General features: G+C 33.4%; 1 pseudogene; it reads left to right on the forward strand.

Annotated features, from left to right (window-relative positions):
- The first annotated feature begins 5,636 nt into the window (after positions 1–5,636).
- LOC116585728 lies at positions 5,637–6,284 on the forward strand (annotated as a pseudogene).
- Positions 6,285–7,798: the final 1,514 nt, after the last annotated feature.

The raw sequence follows: 7,798 nt of genomic DNA on the forward strand, positions 1-7,798 counted from the left end.
ATTCATGCACCTGTAGGACATGATCACAGAGCTGTTGGTCCTGTTGGGTAAACTATTTGGCATTGTGGATTTTTAAAAGATTTTATTTATTTATTTAAGAGTGAGAGAGAGAGCATGAGAGGGGAGAAGGTCAGAGGGAGAAGCAGATTCTCCTTTTGGAGCTGGGATCCTGATGCATCACTTGATTTTGGGACTCCAGGATCATGACCTGAGCTGAAGGCAGTCGCTCAACCAACTGAGTCACCCTGGTGCCCAGGCATTGTGGATTATTGACTGTACAGAAATCATTCCCATTTTCAGGTTGTCAGTTTAGGAAATGAGTCATGTCATCTATGGAAGAGTTGATAAAGCTTGGAAACAGAAGATTTTAACTGGAGTCAAATTAAGCAGAGTTATATTGTTTACTTTAGAAAATAGTTTAGGGGTTAGTTCATAAATTTGCTCTTTGGAAGAGAAATAAATGAGGGTCTTTGTAAGGACAGAGTTGCGTCATATTGGGTAGGATTTCCATGGGCTCACATGAAACTCAGAGAATAAAGCATGAGAGAGTGAAATCTTCAATAGTGATGGTAGAAAATAAGCATTTCCTAGTTCTTTCCTGAATCTGGGGGCAGGAGGGAGTGGTGGTCATGGAAGAGGGGAACTGGCCAGCCTCCTCAGCCTCCACAGCCCCCCACAAAAAGCCCAGTTGAGTGCTGTCTGGAATAGTTTTACTTTTACATTTTTGAAGAACTTTATACTATTTTCCATAATGGCTGTACTGATTTTCAGTCCCATCAATAGTGCTCAAGTGATGTGTTTTCTCCACATTCTCTCTAAGTCTCAATATTTTTTTTTTCAATTTTGGGTAATATTCATTCTAAAAAGTGTGGGATCATATCTCAAGATTTTGATATGCTCTACTTGTGAGGTAGGGGCTCAGAGAGTTAATTCACTAATCCAAGTTTACATTTCTAGTAAGAGACTGCTAGCATTAGATCTAGCATTGGCTCCAAAAATCTGCAGCATACTTTTCAATAAAGCAAAATAAATTTCACTTCAATCTGAATACAAACTCAAAGTGTATACTGATAAATCGGGTATCTCTTCATATATCTGTCTACCAAACAACGTATTTATCAGTTCTAATTCACCATTGTGATATTTCATGAAGTTATATATGGAAGCAACAGTAACATGCACATATTAATACTGTGCATTTTATATCTCTGTGTATTATAAAATCCTTAGGAGCACAAGCTCTATGACCATCTAAACAAATAAAAATATATATTGCTTAAGTATTTAAAAAGAACATTAATTCCTAAGTCACTAAAGCATTCTTAACTCTGTACTGCATATTCTTTTTAACAGAAACCATTACAGAGACGTTAGAAGTTACCAAAAATTCCATGTCTGACTCATTGCAGATATATTGTAGGGAACTGTCTTTTGCAAGACTCCAAAGGATTCTCCTCTTTGTAATCTGATTCATTCTAGAAAAGTCATTTCACAATACTTTAAAACCTATATAAGTGAAAGCAATGTAAAATAATTATTATCTATGGACATTACAGATACAAGTATGGACACATTTTTCAATGAACTGTGGTAGACTCTGTGCAGCCAGTAGGTTCAAGGAAGTGGGGAAAGAGGTCTGACAGGTTCTTTAGGAAACTCTTCCCCTTTCAGTGAGTAAAGAATCTTATTTTGCAAAGCTCATACAACAGTATGACAAGAGTTCTTGAAAAGAGAAGACAACCCAAATTTATATGAAAACTGGTGCCATTTTTTTTTAGTCTGAGATTCTTCTGAAGTTTTAGGCAAAATGATAGAAAATTCTTCATTCAATGTATATTCTTTTTTAAAAAGATTTTATTTATTTGACAGAGAGAGATCATAAGTAGGCATAGAGTCAAGCAGAGAGAGAGGGGGAAGCAGGTTCCCTGCTGAGCAGAGAGACCAATGTGGGGCTCCATCTCAAGACCCTGGGATCATGACCTGGATGAAAACAGAGGCTTTAACCCACTGAGCCACCCAGGCACCCCATGTTCAATGCATATTCTTGTTGTAGCTATGCAGTAATCAGAAAAAATTGATTGTGACGAGACTCATTTAGTGATCTGAATGATATTTTTTTGACATTCATTTGCTTCAAAAGAAAATTATACATTGTCTGGTATCTAGAGGACACATTTCTAGATATTCCACTGGATCACTATTTATAATAATGATCCTATATTTGAAAAATCTCTTTATTCTGTAAATACGTGAATCAATAAAGGGAGATGTTTTTAAAGTTTTATTTCCAATTGAATGGGAACATGAGAAACATAGGAAAAATAATATCTGTAATACTGATAATCCTTGTTAAATGTTATTAAACTAAATTAAAACTAGTAAGATGCAAATTATTTATAAATGACATTATTTAGAGGAACTACTTCATTATGATGTAGGAATAAAATGAATATATACATTCACAATGCAAATTACAAAGGAGATATTAAAAGAAGAGGATGACTCTTTGTCAGAAAAATCACCTAGGACAACTTTTGTATAGGGCAGGACATGAATTACATTTCACTGAGAGAATCTGGAAGTGATATGTGTATTCGCTACACTATTGAATAAAGTATTTTTGCAGGGAACAAGAGAAAATATGGTTAAGACTGCAGATGAGAGGAAACAAGAAATATCTTTACCTGACTATGTAGAAGCACTAAGCCAATTTATTTATAAATAAGTAACTTGTATACATTCTTGACTCCGTTTCATCTATGGTGTATTTTTAATTAAGATTTTATATTTTTATTTTAATTTCTATTTAGTTCTGAGCAGTTAACCAATTTTCCTTCATAATTGTTGCCTAAAATATTTTGTGTTAAGATAGGAATCTTTTATATACAAGTTTAATATATAAATATATGCATCTACTTACCAACTCTGTTAAGACAGGAAATCTAAAGAATTCCCTTAATTCTCTGAAACATGATTTATCATCAGCTATCTGTAGTCATATTGATGGTTGTATTAACAACAAGAGACTTTGGTCAGAATTAAATACAAATAATTCCTGACATAAATCTTGATGTATGGTAGGTTCCACCCTGTGGACGTGGTCAAAAAAGTGTATAGTTCTATCTTCTCTGCCATGTGTGGAACTTGTTCAGGTTCAAGCCTTAGTTCTCCTATTCACTAAGAAACCATTTCTTTCCCTTTTTCTTCACTGCCTATTGAAAGTAATTCTGATGCCAGACCGAAAATTTCTAATGAAGTATAAAAGACTGAAGCAGGCACAAATATTTTGCAAGCCAAATAGGCTAGTTTTTATTATGTCATTGGGTAAAATTAAAATAATCTAATTATTTTTACATAAAATATAACACATTACATTAGAGTTTGTAACCAGATATTCAATATCTCAAGTGGTTTCCGTGTCAGATGCAGTACGTCTTTACCTTATAAATACAAACAGCTTCCCAGTATTTTCTCTTGAAATTGGCAGTGACCACCCAATAATTGAAAATCAATTTCTTCATATAGACTCAGCACCCTGATGAAGGTATTTCACAGAAGATTAGGAGATGTACATCTGCAATGATTTGAATACAAGTAAATTACTAACTGAAATAACTTTTTAAAATCACTTTAGTATATCACCCCAAGAATGGATGTACATGGCATCAAAAAACCACAGGATAAAATGATGGTTCCTAACCTATGCCTCTTAACACAAGGGCAAATACTTCAAATTTGTTTACAATTTTTCCTAGTATTTCATCAATATTTTACACAATATGCTCATCTGTAATGTTTGATTCCTAAATCTGAAATGCCAGCCCATGATTTGTAACTCAGGCCAGTGTGGATAGAGTCAGCCCCTTCCTACATCATCAACTTTTTCCCCTTCCCTCCCCAATCTTTCAACATAGTCACACATCACATTATGTCCTAGGATGTGCATCCAGAGCTTTGCTTCATCTTCTAGAATGTATTGACCACATATAAAATATACAACAGTATTGTGAAACGTATTATTTTATATGCATGACTACATATATTTTATCTTATATTACCATAATTTCCCTCAAGGAGAATTTAGGATATCAGTCTACTTCATTTTGGGAATTATTAAGAAATTGTTTTCAAAATAATATTTAGTATTTTCAAGAAGATACTATTCAATAGATAAATTATGTTATTTTTCTGTGTTCTTTACCTCATCTTTCATTAGTGTAGTTCATATATTGGTTTAGAGAAAAGCTCTTTTTATAATATTAACTTAAGAATAAATAAACGTTTTGCCAAAAAGAAAGTGATGTCATATGCATTTACAGAAAAGCCCATAAGTATACATTGGGTCATCTTATATTATACCTCTCATTCTCCTATCTGCCCTAAGTGTCAGATTTTGCGTTTCACTGTTGCTTTCTGGTTGATTCTCATCAATTTATCTTTTGACAATTTTGTTAAATTTATTATTTTAATTATTTGCATTTATTTAGAAAAGGTTTTTATTGTCACTGGGCACTTTATTCTGTAAAACACATGGCATTTTTACTTTGTATTTAATACATTCTCACATCTCTCTGAAGAAATCAGATTTTTTAAAAGTTTCTTACATTTATCTTTTTTTAAAATTTAATTTTATTTTTACAGTGTTCCAAGATTTAATGTTTATACACAATACCTAAGGCTCCATTCAATACATGCCCTCCTTAATACCCACAGCCCAGAATTTATGTAAATAATTTTTAATTTGGCATACATATGTGTGAGTGTATCTATCTTTCATATAAAGAATTCCTCAATATTCTGATGGCTTAGGTCAAGCAGAAAAAAGGAAAAATGCTATAAAGCAATGCATAATGTCATATAATTATTGAGGAGCAAAAGAACAATACAGATGTTTTCAGACAGTGTAAGCAGAGTCAAGGAGCTACAGTAAAATGCTAGAGAAAATTGTCAGGAATGGAATTTCTTTAAAGCATTTGAATATTGAGTGAGGAGGACTAAATCTGCTTCCTATAATTTATTGTTGTCAATAACACTTCATTAGATTTCTTGGGGAAAAAGAAGCAGATACTAAGTCTTGGTATCAAAACAACCAAATGATCAAACCAAAAATACATAACAATTATAAAACCTCATGTTATTAATAACTAAACTGACACAGGAAAATAAAGTATGTGTATCTTTAAAAAGTCCCCAAAAATATTATCCTTACAAATTTACACATTTCCATGAAGTATTTTCAGATGGACATTTACATGTCATCAATATTTTAACTATGTGGACTTTTTTTTTTCAAAACATGTGTTAATTCTTTTAAGAGCTGCAATGTGTCCTGAATAAATTACAGTGAAACTAAAATAATAAATTAATGAGAGATTATTTTTCTGTACTTACTATGTATCTCTATTTATGGAAAATTAAGTTACTGTCCCCTTGGAAAATATTAACCAAACAACAACTGATTCTTCTTATTGGGGTTATTCCCACCATTAAGTATTGGCCTGTATTTCTTCACTCTTAGTTTTTTATTTTCCTAATGGCTCTGTTTGTTAACCTGTCCATGATCATCCTAATCCTCCTGAACACCCATTCACACACACATGACTAAGTAGGAAATAAAATGTATTTTCTACTTAGTCATGTCCCTCATGGACCTGAACTACATCTCCAGTATTGTTCCCAAGATGGTTTCTGATTATCGGTCTGGAAATAAGTGTATTTCTTTCATTGGGTGTGCAATTCAGAGTTTCTTCTTCATTGATTTATTTGATGCAGAATGATTACTATTGACCTCTGTGGCCTATGCATCGATTTGCTTTCCTCTTCACTCTGCTACTTTTATGATCAAAAGAGTGTGTTGTGATCATAAGAGGATATTAGATGATGGCTTCAACCAACTCCTGTGCCCACACTGAATATGATTTCTGTTTCCCTTTTTATATATCCAGAGCCATCAACAATTTATTTTATGATATCCCAGCCATGTTGACTCTGGCCTGCATGGACACTTGGGTCTATGAGTACACAGTTTTTGTAAGCATGACCCTTTTCCTTGTGTTTCCTTGACCTGCAGCACCCATCTCACTGTGATGACTTTCTACTCTGCACCCTTATTTCACACTTACTTATGCGCTAGATCCTTTCAATCTCCCACAGAGGATAAGGTCCTTGCTGTCTTCTACACCATCCTGACCCTAGTGTTCAACTGGATCATTTTTAGCCTGAGAAACAAGGTGATGGGGACCCTGAGAAGAATAATTCAGAGAATCTGCTCTGTAAAAATGTAACAAAGTTCTCACTAGCCCTGTTGTTTTGCAGTCCATTAATTTTACCTTGTACACTCTTTAAGAATAATGCCATTCCAGGATTTAAGATGAATATTTCATTAATCCAGAAAATAAATAATAAATATTTGACAAAATAAGTATATGTTACCAATCACTCTATTTTTGTGGTAATTTTTCGTTTTTATTTCTTTTATTGTTTCAAATAATTTACTAAATGCGGGGCTGAAGTCTAAAAGCCACAGATATTCTCAATAGTTTGGGAACCTAAGCAATAGAGTAAATTAAACCACAGTAGACAAAATATGGAAGGAGTCCAGTTGTCCATGGACAAATGAATGACTAAATAAGATATTTTATATATACCATTTCATAAATCTATATGTATGTGTATATATGTATAGATCTATATATAAATTATATCTATACATGTGTATGTTTCTATATATATATACATATAATCCATAGATCGATAACATATGTTATATCTATATATATGTATACATATATATATGTAATACTTATTAGATATCAGATATGTAAGTATATAATATAATATTACTAGGCCATAAAAACAGAATTAATTCTTATGATTTGCAGTGACACGAATGAAGCTACAGAGTACTACACCAAGCAAAATAAGTCAGAGAAAGACATTATTAAGTTTTCACTCATACATGAATTCAGGAAAGAAAGGGCAAAGCGGGAAAAAAGAGAGAAAGGCAAACCAATAAACATATCTGTAACTGTAAGGAAAGAGCAGAAAGTCACTTAAGGGAGGATCATTGGAATGGGTTAAATTGGGAACAGGGATTAAGGAATACACATGTAATGAGTACCATATGTTGTATGGAAGAGATGAATCACCATACTATAAACCTACAACTAATATTGTTCTATATATTATCTAACTGGAATTAAAATAAAATCTTAAGCGGTGACCAATGATAGCGCTGTATCTACAATGGACAATTTGTGTAGCAAAAATGGAATGCTTTTTTTAAAATTTATTTTGTATTTATTTTCGGCATAACAGTATTCATTATTTTTTCACCACACCCAGAGCTCCATGCAATCCGTGTCCTCTATGATACCCACCACCTGGTACCCCATCCTCCCACCCAGCCACCAAATCAAACCCCTCAGATTGACTTTAGAATCCATAATCTCTCATGGTTTACCTCCCCTTCCAAATTCCCCTAACACCCTTCTCCTCTCTAACTCCCCTTGCTATTTGTTATGCTCCACAAATAATTGAAACCATATGATAATTGACTCTCTCTGCTTGATTGATTTCACTCAGCATAATCTCTTCCAGTCCCGTCCATGTTGCTACAAAAGTTAGGTATTCATCCATTCTGATGGAGGCATAATACTCCATAGTGTATATGGACCACATCTTCCTTATCCATTCGTCCGTGGAAGGGCATCTTGGTTCTTTCCACAGTTTGACGACTATGGCCATTGCTGCTATAAACATTGGGGTACAGATGGCCCTTCTTTTCACTACATCTGTA

This window comes from Mustela erminea, chromosome 3, assembly GCF_009829155.1.
Source record: "Mustela erminea isolate mMusErm1 chromosome 3, mMusErm1.Pri, whole genome shotgun sequence".
Lineage (NCBI taxonomy): Eukaryota > Metazoa > Chordata > Mammalia > Carnivora > Mustelidae > Mustela > Mustela erminea.